The sequence below is a fragment of the Thunnus thynnus genome, chromosome 6 (assembly GCF_963924715.1).
Source record: "Thunnus thynnus chromosome 6, fThuThy2.1, whole genome shotgun sequence".
NCBI lineage: Eukaryota > Metazoa > Chordata > Actinopteri > Scombriformes > Scombridae > Thunnus > Thunnus thynnus.
The window spans coordinates 2,392,663-2,405,423 of NC_089522.1; the positions used below are offsets into that span (position 1 = coordinate 2,392,663).

The following is a 12,761-nucleotide window of genomic DNA, read 5'->3' on the forward strand; positions in this document are numbered from 1 at the left end:
CATATCACAACAGAAGTCATCTCAAGGCACTTTTCACATAGAGCAGGTCAAGACCGTACTCTTTAATTTACAGAGACCCAACAGTTCCCCCATGAGCAAGCACTTGGCGACAGCGGTAAGGAAAAACTCCCCTTTAACGGGTAGAAACCTCAAGCAGACCCCGGCTCTTGGTGGGCGGCCATCTGCTTTGACCGGTTGGGTTGAGAGAGAGAAAGAGAGAGGGAAAGGGGGAGGGGGGACAGAAGAAAAACAATGACAACAACAAACAACAACAAGCACAAGCAGCAACAGCCAGGGAAGGATGCCATCAGGACTGTGAAGGACCGCGAAGGTTCGGCCCGGGAGTCAGGTTTTTCTGTGAGATGAGAAAGCACAAAAAACTCCAGGGAAGAAGCAAAGTTAGTGACATGCATTGATGTTACATGAATGCATACAGATGGAGAGGAGGAGGAGAGAGGAGCTCAGTGCATCATGGGAAGTCCCCCAGTAGTCTAGGCCTATAGCAGCATAACTAAGGGCTGATCCAAGGCGAGCCTGGTCGGCCCTAACTATAAGCTTTATCAAAAAGGAAAGTTTTAAGCCTACTCTTAAACATAGAGAGGGTGTCTGCACCCCGGACTGAATCCGGTAGATGGTTCCATAGAAGAGGAGCCTGATAGCTGAAGGCTCTGCCTCCCATTCTACTTTTAAAGACTGTAGGGACCACCAGTAAGCCTGCATACTGGGAGCGCAGTGTTCTAGTGGGATAATACGGTATTATGAGCTCTTCAAGATATGATGGTGCCTGACCATTAAGGGCTTTGTAAGTTAGGAGAAGGATTTTAAATTCTATTCTAGATTTTACAGGAAGCCAATGTAGTGAAGCTAAAATGGGAGAAATGTGGTCTCTTTTTCTAGTTTTAGTCAATACACGTGCAGCTGCGTTCTGGACCAGCTGGAGAGTCTTTAGAGACTTGTTAGGGCAGCCTGATAATAAGGAATTGCAATAATCCAGCCTAGAAGTAACAAATGCGTGAACTAGTTTTTCTGCATCTTTTAGGGACAGGATGTGCCTGATTTTTGTGATATTACGTAAGTGAAAAAAGGCAGTCCTTGAAATTTGATTTATGTGGGAGTTAAAGGACATATCCTGATCAAAGATAACTCCCAGATTCCTTACGGTGGTGCTGGAGGCCAGGGTAATGCCATCCAGAGCAGCTTTATCATTAGATAATTTGTTTCTAAGGTGTTTAGGGCCAAGCACAATAACTTCAGTTTTATCTGAATTTAGTAGTAGAAAATTGCAGGTCATCCAGGTCTTTATGTCGTTAAGGCATGTTTGGAGTTTGTTTAACTGATTGGGTTCATCTGGCTTCATTGATAAATATAATTGGGTATCGTCTGCGTAACAATGAAAATTTATGGGGTGTTTCCTAATAATATTACCTAAAGGAAGCATATATAAGGTGAATAGAATTGGTCCAAGTACAGAACCTTGTGGAACTCCGTGTCTAACTTTTGCCTTCACGGAGGATTCATCATTCACATGTACAAACTGAAATCGGTCTGATAAATAGGACTTAAACCAGGTTAATGCAGTTCCTTTAATGCCAATTAAATGTTCCAGTCTCTGCAAAAGGATTTGATGGTCAATTGTGTCAAATGCAGCACTAAGATCTAACAGGACAAGTATAGAGACAAATCCTTTGTCTGATGCAGTTAGGAGGTCATTTGTGACTTTCACCAGTGCTGTTTCTGTGCTATGATGCGCTCTAAATCCTGACTGAAAATCCTCAAATAAACTATTGTTATGTAGAAAGTCACATAACTGATTAGAGACTGCTTTCTCAAGGATCTTGGATAGAAATGGAAGGTTAGATATAGGTCTATAATTGGCTAAAACACCTGAATCAAGAGTAGGCTTTTTAAGAAGAGGTTTAATTACAGCTACTTTAAAGGACTGTGGTACATAGCCTGTTACTAAAGACAGATTGATCATATCTAGTAAAGAAGTGCTCACTAAGGGTAAGGCTTCCTTAAGCAGCCTAGTTGGGATGGGATCTAAGAGACAGGTTGATGGTTTAGCTGAACAAATCATTGAAGTTAGTTCAGACAAGTCTACTGGAGAAAAACAGTCCAAATATATGTCAGGATTTACTGCCGTTACCAAGGTTCCTGTGTTTGGGGAGAGAACGGTGCCTGTTGAGGGCAGGAGATGGTTAATTTTGTCTCTAATAGTTAGAATTTTATCATTAAAGAAGCTCATAAAGTCGTTACTACTGAGAGCTATAGGAATACATGGATCAGTAGAGTTATGACTCTTTGTCAGCCTGGCCATAATACAGCAGATCTGGAAAACTACCTGTGGAGAAGGAATGAAAGCACAACAGCAGCTTCTCATAGCCTATTTATTTATAAAAATAAAAATTACTGAATCATGAATCAATCATAAAAACACTACTATTTTTCTTCATGAGCCAAAAGGCTTCTCCTTTCTTCTTCTCCGTTTCAGTGCGTCTCAGCTCCTTCAGGAAAACATGACGCTGCACAGCTGCATCTCCTATAAAATCATCCTGAGCCTGAAAAGCACGTCAGACTTTCACAAACTAAATAAGCAACATTTTATTTAAACATATTCTGCAGGCTCTATGTTGGCAGATGTGGTTATCCATACAAACCGCCCAGGGCGATAAACATCCAAAAACAATTAACAATTCAATAAAGTACATAGAAAAAAGCAGTAATATAAAAGCCATACTTCAAAATATCAAACATACATCTTACATATAAACATTATATCAGATTCATCATCACATATATCAGAATGTACATCACCCATGTTCAAAAATATATTGTTTACTAAATCTAAACAATACATTTCTTTTCCACCCGTCTCTTTAGGTTGACTGCATATAGGCAGTTTACCCTCTGGGCCAGGGGCCATTTGGGGAAGAAGAACCGGATCTCGATTCCAGCCTGTGTGGTCAGCTCCATCAGGGCTGTTTTTCCCTCCCCAGAGTACCATGGATTTGAGTATGCCTATATGTATGATGATTTTTAAGTGTTGCATTCAATGTTTGCCATTAAATATGATTTACTGTTTATATTTAATTAAGTGGTTGAATTTGCATTTAAATGCTATTTAGTAGTTGTGTTGTCTATTACCATCAAATAAATAATAATAATTATTATTGATATTATGATTGTTAATATTATTATTGTAGTGATGTAATGACAAGAGCTTCTTTGACACTGACCTGAGCTCGGACTTGCACTAATATTATAACTGTGGAAAATTCACACACATTAATACTGTCTGCAAGAAAGACTTATTCCAGTAATATGATATATAACATATGTATGATTTGAAATGTGAACAGAGGATCGAGGCTGGATTAGAATCTCAAAACAGAATCTAAATATGTTACATCAATAGAACATTCTGCAGGGTTTCTACAGTAATGGAAATACACAGAACTCTGAATTTGAACATTTTTTTCTCAAAATTAATTCTGATTCTTAATTCTTATAATAACAGAACAATCATGGATCAATCAGTTAGTTGAACTTGTTAAGTAACTTATTTAGTGTTGTTCTTTCTGCTCTTCCTCAGTGAGCTGTGTTATGGTGCTGTGAGGATGTAAATCTGCTCAGGTGCTTGGCAACAGACAGTGCCTTCTCTGGTTTGTCCACACCTTTGTGCTGGGCCAGGGTGATAAGAGTCTCAGTTTTCAGCTCCTGTAATGTTGCGCAGATGGATTTGGACTTACACCTAGTGATCACTCCTGTCACAATGTTCTTCCAGAACGAATAATCTTTGTCTGCTTTCAGTGGGGTCACCACATACTGTTGAGCAGCCTTTGAGTACTGGTGTTTATGTTGCTCCGCACCTTCCTTTGTTGTAGCTATCTCCCTGTTCACGTTACTGTTGTGATCCAGTGCAGCAACACGCAGACGCCTCCAAACTCTCCCTCAGAAATTTCTTCCTCTTCATTGTGTACTTTGTGTACAAAGAGTGAAGACTTTCCAGCTGTCCTGTGTGAATGCCCAGGGTGGTTTTTTCCAGTTTCATCAGGAGCTGCTTGTCAAGCACTATCTTCTGCAGGTGCTGAAAGGCAGCAGAGCTGGGGAGGAGCCATGGACGCTGACTCTCTTCCGCCTGGGTGTAGGTAGGGTGCTCACACTTTGTGATTGTCTCACCAGACACCCAGTGATGCACATTGATTATGTGATGCAGGAGCGAGATCCACTTCCCCTTTAACCTTGTCACATATCCCTCACATGTTGAGACACAAAACCAGAGATGGTTTGTGATCATTCTGATCCTCTCGAACAACTCCTCATTGTGGCACTGCAGCAGTCGTTTTTTTGACAGACTTCACAATGTGCCAGAGGTCATACTCATGCTGTATGCATTTATATTCCTGACGCATGACTTTCTGCACCGATGGGTGGCAGTCGGTTGCCAAAACAGATATGGCCACATCATACTCTCCCAACTTGGAAAGGCACCTCTCTCCAGACCATGTCAGGGAGGTGGGTGAGTGGAGCAGGTGGACCCAAATGCAGAGACGGCAAGCAGGTTGGATACAATGCTGAATATTTAATGAATGAACTCAAAAGTCACAGGAGACACTGGAACCAGGACAAAATCCATAAACACAGGAAAAAAACGCAGGAAAAAAACTCAGAACACGCACAGCACAAAAGCAGACGACTCAACAAAGACCGAACTGAAAACTGGACTATAAATACACAGGGTGTGATTGCAAACTAAACACAGGTGAGGGAAACGAGACACAGGTGAAACACATGGGGTAATCAAACACAGGAAGTAAAGGTGAAAAGACACAAGGAGAAAATATTTCAAAATAAAACAGGAACTAAAGTAAACAGACAACAGGTGACACAACACACGGGCAGACTGGGGGCAGATAAACTGGGGAAGACACTAGGAGCAGGGCTGAGCTAACCAAGGTGATGCAGGGCAGGTGAGAGGAGGTGTACATAAACACAGGAAGAACACACAAGGGAAACCAGGCAACATAAATGCAACACTGAAAACTCAAGAGAACAAAATACACAAAGAGTCCAAAAATAAGAAAAAGTCCAGGCAGGACGTGACAGACCATCCACCTCAAGCCAATAACTGTTTTTCACCTCTGTGACTTTTACAGTTTCCTGTGCCACCGCCAACTTCAACTTGATGTCCAGAAGCGAGTAAGTGCCATACGAAGCGTTGTGACCTGGGCTGTCATATCTGCAGTCTCCTGACACGATTAGTGGCTCATCACATACAGCACTCAGTACAGCCTCATTGTGTACTGTCCAGGCATTGTTGACATCTGGGATGACATAGGCCTTCTGTATGTTGAACCACTGTCTTATAAAGATGGTTTCCATACCAGTGGTGTCACACACCTCCATGAATGGACTGCACTCATTTCCACTGCAAAATACAGCAGCAGGGACAGAAATAGTGCATTCCATTATTCCTCTTATGAAAGGCTGAGAATGCCACATATAATCATGGCCGTCCCGTCAATGCATTCCGTATTAATCCTAAGCCCAAATCCACTTTTGGTGACTGTTGGTGGCCTCACCAAATATTTGCCACAACCTTCCCAATGGCACACACGAAAGAGCTTCAACAATTCCCCTGTTGACACAATACTCTTTCTCTCTTGTGAGACATTTGGTTCCTCATCCTCAACATCACTGACACTTTGATCCTCATCACTGAGGCTTCCCTCACCACTCAACTCAAATTCATCATCATAAGCATTATCTTGACCCTCTTCCATTGCACTTTCTTCCTCAGACTCTTCATAACCCTCACTGCTAAGGTCAAGATCTTGCGGAGATGATGGTGCCCTAGCTGGGGAGAGGCCTTCCACAGATGTACAGTATGAGTGGTCATTGTTTATAACTTGGTTGGTAAGTATGTCATCTGTCAAAGTGCCTGTGCAAATGTACTGCTTATTGCCTCCCTCCTCTGTATCCGGTTGAAATGAATCTGTCAGGGTGCGCACACTGCCTGTCTCCTGCTCTATCTCATCACTGATGTCAGCCTCTGGGAATTTGCTGCTGGCCACCAGATGCATGCATGTCTGCCTAACCTGTTAACACAAATGCATTGTTTTTAGGTACTCAAATGATGTTATCGGCCTTAACATGAAAGACTTTGTACTTACATCCTGACTACTGATTTAAAGGATATTAAAGAATCACATACCTAAACACTTTTTCTTGTGTTGTTATTCTTTCAGTAACCATGTATAGAAAACTATCCAATGTATCCTCTGTTTTGTTGCAGTGATGGTTTGGCGTAATTGGTTTTGGTTCAATGTCCGTACCAGTTCTGGTGGTAGTGCTTGTTAAATCAATACAATTACTCTTATTTGGTGTTTTATTATCATAAGATTGATGTGTGTAAACAACGTTAATCAAAATTAACAAAATTATATGTTAATATCACATTTCTTGTAGGAGCCAGGGTACAGAATGTAGCAGCCAGAATCATATGTCATAAGTCACCAGTTTTTTTCCTCACTAACATATTTTCTTTTTTCACTAGTGTCTATTTTTCCCCTGGTGAATGATAAAGTTCTACTAGTCATTATTCTTTTGTGACTATCAAAAGTATGAATGTACAGTTATTTCTAATGTCCATGGACAATCATGCACCTTACTACATGAGCAATGTCCTCCTGATTTGCACTGTAATGTACAATGTATTATAGCATATTAACATAACTGAACAGTGTATGCTCAGCAAATAGTATATTATGGTTTTTTCTCCAGTCTCTATTCTATTTGTATTTATTATATTTAAGTCAGTCTTTTTAGTTGTATATATAATTAAGTTTTTAATTGTATTGGTTTCTTTTACGTTCTTCATTATTCTTGTATTTGAGTTATGTCAAGTGGCTGCTGTAACACTAATTTCCCTTTGGGATTAATAAGTACTCTATCTAGAATCTTTTTTATTAATGTCTAGTTTCTATTTTTGTTTTTACTAGGTGCTGTAGTAGATAATAGTTACTAGTACTAGTTTTTAGAGACTGAGGGTACTGTCATGAAGTGTATGGACAAATAGAAAGTTCCAGTGCTACTTGCATAAATATCTACAATTTATGTTCAGTAAAAGGTAAAAGCCAGAGTAGACTGAAATACTGAATAATTGCCAAATGCATCAATATATTATTTGGCCTACCGCCGCGACTATTGGTTCTTGTTGTTGATTTATTAGTGTTATGGTAATTTTGGTCATGCCTAAACCATTGCAGTAGCGCTAACATCGGCCAATCAAAAATGCTTATTTTGTTGTTGCTGGACGGACAGTCAGATGGTCATCACTTTCGGTTGTAAAAGTAAGATACTATTCCATAAGTAAATTATTGTGCCTTACATTGTTTCGTGATGGCTACAACATATATAAATATGTATATCTATTTTATTTTTATTTATTTTTTAATTTGCCACTAGACACATTTTACAGCTTTTCAGCAGTCGGGCCATGTGAAGGAAGAGCTAGCTAAAAAAAACTTAAGTGCATGCATTGCAAGAGGAAGAAATAAGATGATGGTGAGGAAGACAACAGGATTGGAGTTAACGTCAGGACTCCTATTAACATTTGGAGTCCTGACTGACTGCTTTGGAAAACGTGGAGTCACGGTATGAAATATTTCTTTGGCGGTTTGCATTAGCTGTGATGACCTGTGACTATGGCGTGGGATAATATGAGTTGAGGTGAATACTTTCAGGCCCTGACGTTTATATGGGTTGTGGTTCATTTTTAATTTCTGACAGTAATTTTGACTGCTATCATATCACACAGCTACGTTTCTGTGACAGATGTTTGTGAATACTGCTTTTTTTGGTAGTTGATGTCTTACGACCTGCCAATTTCTGTCAGTTGCTAAATGCCCTACCTGTCTCTCCCCAAACTCTTTAGAAACTCTTTAGAAATGGTTTTGTGACCCTTTCCAGCTTGGTGAGCATCAACAACTCTTCTTCTAAGGTCCTCAGAAATCTCCTTTGTTTGAGCCATGACACACTTTCACAAACCTGTGTTGTGAAGCTCAGAGTTTGACAGTGAAGACCCAGATTTCTCTTCTTAAATGAGGCAGCACCTCTCAGACTCACACTTGATTGTCATCCCATTGATTGAAACACCCAACTCTGATTTCCCCTTCAAATGAATTGATAATCCTAAGGGTTCACATACTTTTGCCACGCACAAATATGTAACATTGGATCATTTCCCTCAATAAATAAATGAACAAGTGTAAGGTTTTTGTCACATTTGTTTAACTGATGTCTCTTTATCTATTTTTAGGACTTGAATGGAAATCTGATCACGTTTTAGGTCATATTTATGCAGAAATACAGAAAAAGGCGCTGGAAGGAGAGAGCCAGGAAGCGGGCTTCTTTCATCGCAAATCCCTTTGGCTTCACCAAATCGCTGTTGGGGCAGAAGCGAGATGGCAATCTGGTCTGCTCAAAGGAGGAGCTAGATTTGCACTTCCAGAACATCTACAGTGACCCCAACAGGCAGATACAGCTGGGCCAGTGTGATATCCTTGTAGGCCCACCACCTCCAACCAAGGTCTTTGACACTAGGGAACCACTTCTGAAGGAAGTCCAGGAGATTGTGAGGAAGGCAAGATCTAGCTATGCCCCTGGACCAAGTGGTTTCCCGTACAAGGTCTACAAGTACTGTCCATTGCTACTTAAGCGACTTTGGAAGATCCTAAGAGTCATCTGGAGGAGAGAGAAGGTGGTGCTGCAGTGGAGGTGTGCTGAAGGAGTCTTGATCCCTAAAGAGATTCAAAGAAGATCAGCCAATTCAGGATGATTTCCCTGCTGAGCGTAGAAGGAAAGATCTTCTTCAGCATAGCAGCGAGGTGGCTGTCTGACTTCCTCTCCAGTAACAACTACATAGACGCGTCGGTGCAGAAGGGAGGGATCTCTGGAGTGCCGGGGTGTCTAGAACACACTGGAGTGGTGACACAGCTCATCAGGGAAGCCCGTGAGAACAAGGGTGACCTCACAGTTCTGTGGTTAGACCTAGCCAATGCGTATGGCTCCATCCCCCACAAGATGGTCAAGACCACCATGACCAAACACCATGTGCCACATCATGTTGCAGACTTGATCCTGGATTATTATGATCAGTTCAGGAGAGTCTCAGCAGGAGCCGTAACATCTGAGTGGTATAAGCTGGAGGTTGGGATAATCACAGGCTGCACCATCTCGGTAACCTTGTTTGCCCTAGCGATGAACATGATTGTGAAGTCAGCTGAGCCAGGGTGTCGGGGCCCCCGAACCCAATCAGGGATCTGCCAGCCACCAATCAGGGCCTTTATGGACAACCTGACAATAACCACGGAGTCTGTACCAGGATGTAGATGGATCCTGCAAGGGCTGGGAAAGCTTATCCAGTGGACGCAGATGAGTTTTAAACCAGCCAAGTCCAGAGCACTAGTGGTGAAGAAGGGCAAGGTCACCAAAAGGTTCTGATTTAACATCAAAGGGAAGCAAATACCAACCATCTCTGAGAAGCCGGTGAGGAGCTTGGGCAAGGTGTTTGACAGCAGCCTTAAGGACTCTTCATCGGTTCAGTCCACCCACCAGGAACTGGATAGCTGGCTAAGAGCAGTTGACAGATCCGGCCTCCCAGGCAAGTTTAAAGCGTGGATTGACCAGCATGGCATTCTGCCAAGGATACTATGGCTGCGACTTGTTTATGAGGTCCCCATGTCCACTGTGGAGACCTTGGAGAGGAAGGTCAGCAGCTGCCTCAGGAGATGGTTGGGGTTGCCCAGAAGTCTCAGCACCATCGCCCTCTACGGGAACAGCATGAAGCTTCGGATGCCCTTGAAGTCTTTGGAAGAAGAATTCAAGGTCACACGGACTTGAGAGGTGCTGATGTACAGAGACTCAAGAGACCCGAAGGTGGCCCAGGCTGGAGTGGTGGTGAAGACAAGAAGGAAGTGGAGTGCTAAGGCTGCTGTGCTGGATGCTGAGTCCTGGCTGTGCCAAAAAGATCTGGTGGGCGTGGTGGCTCATGGCAGAGTGGGCTTGGGGCTGTTCCCAACACCTCAGCAAAGGGAGTGCGAGGGGAAGGAGAAGCAGAGGCAGATTCAGGAGGAGGTGAGGGCTGCAGTGGAGGAAGAAAGGTCAAGCAGAGGTTGGTCAGAGGCAACAGGGGGCCTGGACAAGGTGGGAGCAGGCAATGGACTGAAAAGTCACCTGGACAGACCTCTGGCAGGCAAAGCCACATCGCATCACCTTCCTGATTCGGGCAGTGTATGATGTCCTGCCCAGCCCGGCGAACCTCTTCACCTGGGGACAGGTGGAGACTCAAAATCGCTCACTGTGCTCAGCAAGGGGTATGTTGAAGCACATCCTGAGCTCCTGCCCAAAAGCTCTTGGCGAGGGCCGTTACACCTGGCACCATGATCAGGTGCTGAAACTGTTTGCAGAAGCCATCAGCAAGGGTATCAGCAGCTGCAGCCGAATGCGAAACACCACCAGTGCAATAGCTTTTGTCAAGGCAGGAGTGCAGCCAAGGCAGGACACAAGACTGAGGCGGCAGGGATCCTGTCAACAACCCGGGACTGACAGCTCTTAGTGGACCTCGAGAAACAGCTGAGGTTCCTGCAACACATCATCAGCACCACCTTGAGGCCAGATATACTTCTGGTCTCTGAGGCTACTAAGAACATCCTCATCATGGATCTGACGGTGCCTTGGGAAGAGTGTTTGGGGGAGGCTCGTGAAAGGAAGAGGACCAAATACGAACACCTGGTCAACGGCTGGCGAGAGCTGGGCTGGAAGGCGAGGTGCATGCCCATTGAAGTAGGCTGTAGAGGATTTGTGGGCCAGTCACTCCACAGAGCCCTCAGTGTACTGGGCATCACAGGAGGAGCAAGGACCAGAGCTATCAATAACTTCACCGAAGCAGCAGAGAAAGCCTCGAGATGGCTCTGGATCCGGAGAGAAGGTCCATGGGGACAAGCGAATGCCACCTGAACACACACCGCGGTCTGATCAGCCGTGGTGAGGTCACCTGGAGGAGGGTGTATGATTGTTGTAAGACCCAAAACACTTGAGGGCACCAGGTTACATCACTAACCATGTGTTCAGGAGCATCAGAAGATGTATTCAAGAACTTGCTATTGAAATATCTTTTGTACTTTTGCACAATTTTAAAGTAGTCAGTATTTAATAAATATCCTGTTTTAACTTCTTGTTAAATTATTACTGTTATTATTTTATTAATAAATTTTTGTAATCTTGGGGGAATTCCTTGTCTCAGTCCATCATTTACCATCATCTGTATCATTATAAGGGATCTGTGGCCTTTTATCTGGTGTGAGTTGAATATTAAAGGGTCAGTGCAACCTAAAATTCTAACAGAACCAAATTTGGGCCTTGCCTGTCTGGGCCTGGCCACATATAGGCTAAATAATAGGGAACCTAACACTGACCCTTGTGCAACACCCATTCTGCACTTCATGTTACTGGACAATGTGTCACCAACTTTAACACATTATATCCTATTAGATAAATATGAAGACATCCATGCCAGTGCTCTAGATGAGAAGTTAAATTTAGAGAGTTTCAATATTAAAACATCATGATTGACTGTGTCGAATGCTTTATGCAGATCTAAAAATACAGCACCAATTACTCCTCCTTTGTCAAGTCTTGATTTAATTTGCTCTATTAAGTGCAAGGTAGTAGTTTCGGTGGAATGATTAGCTCTAAAGCAAAATTGCATACAATGTAGACCAAAATTGCTTGTATTAAGAAATGTTGTCAGTTGTTTAATGACAACTTTCTCAGCAACCTTTGAGAGTACTGGCAGTATACTTATTGGTCTGTAGTTACTGGCTTCAAGGTGGTCTCCTGATTTAAAAATAGGCGTGACAATGGCACATTTCCAGTCATCAGGAAAGGAGCTGTGTTTAAAAGACAAATTAATTAAATGAGCAATAGAGGGAATTAAGATATCTTTGTGTGATTTGACAAATATAGTGTCAAATTGGAGAGCATCTCTACTTTTGGAACTTTTTATGGAGCTGATGATTTTGTTTACTCGTAACTCATTAGTCTCAACCGGCTCAAAAACCTGACCTGTATCATCTATAGGAAAATTTTTTCCTAACTCATATACAGACTCAAGAAAAAAATTATTAAAAACAGAAGCAACAGTAAGATGGTCTTCAATTAACTTTCCCTGTACTTTGAGTTTAAAATCTCCTTGGGTCCCTCCTTGTGAGATTATCGATGTTTTTCCAGATCAATTTACTGTTGCCTTTTGCCTCATTCAAAACATTGAGATAAAAATGAGATTTAGCTTCTCTTAGCTCTTGGATAATTTTGTTCCTTAAACCTTTAGAAATCAGCATGTCAGTGTCCCTTCTAGTTTTAATTGCCTTCCTTAGTGCAGCATCTCTAGATTTCATTAGTTTCCGCAAATTTTCATTAAACTACGGTAAATTGTTTTTATTTTTAGATTTTATCTGTATCCTCACATTAAATCTTTCCCTCACAGAGTTGATTCTGTGAGTAAAAGTATCACAGCCATAGTCCAGATCATCAGAGGACAGTACATCATCCCAATTCAAGCTGTTAATTTCATTGTTAAATTCTTCTTGCTTAGCTCTGGGTATGCATTGAAGGATCGTTGTCTTAGTTGCCGTAGTCTTACATCTACTTTAAGTCAGTTTTCTCGCACATAGGGTTAGGTTATGATCTGATAAGCCAGT

The 12,761-nt window shown here is 42.2% G+C and overlaps 1 pseudogene; it reads left to right on the forward strand.

Moving 5' to 3' along the window:
* The first annotated feature begins 8,359 nt into the window (after positions 1-8,359).
* On the forward strand, positions 8,360-11,049 carry LOC137185243 (uncharacterized; annotated as a pseudogene).
* Positions 11,050-12,761: the final 1,712 nt, after the last annotated feature.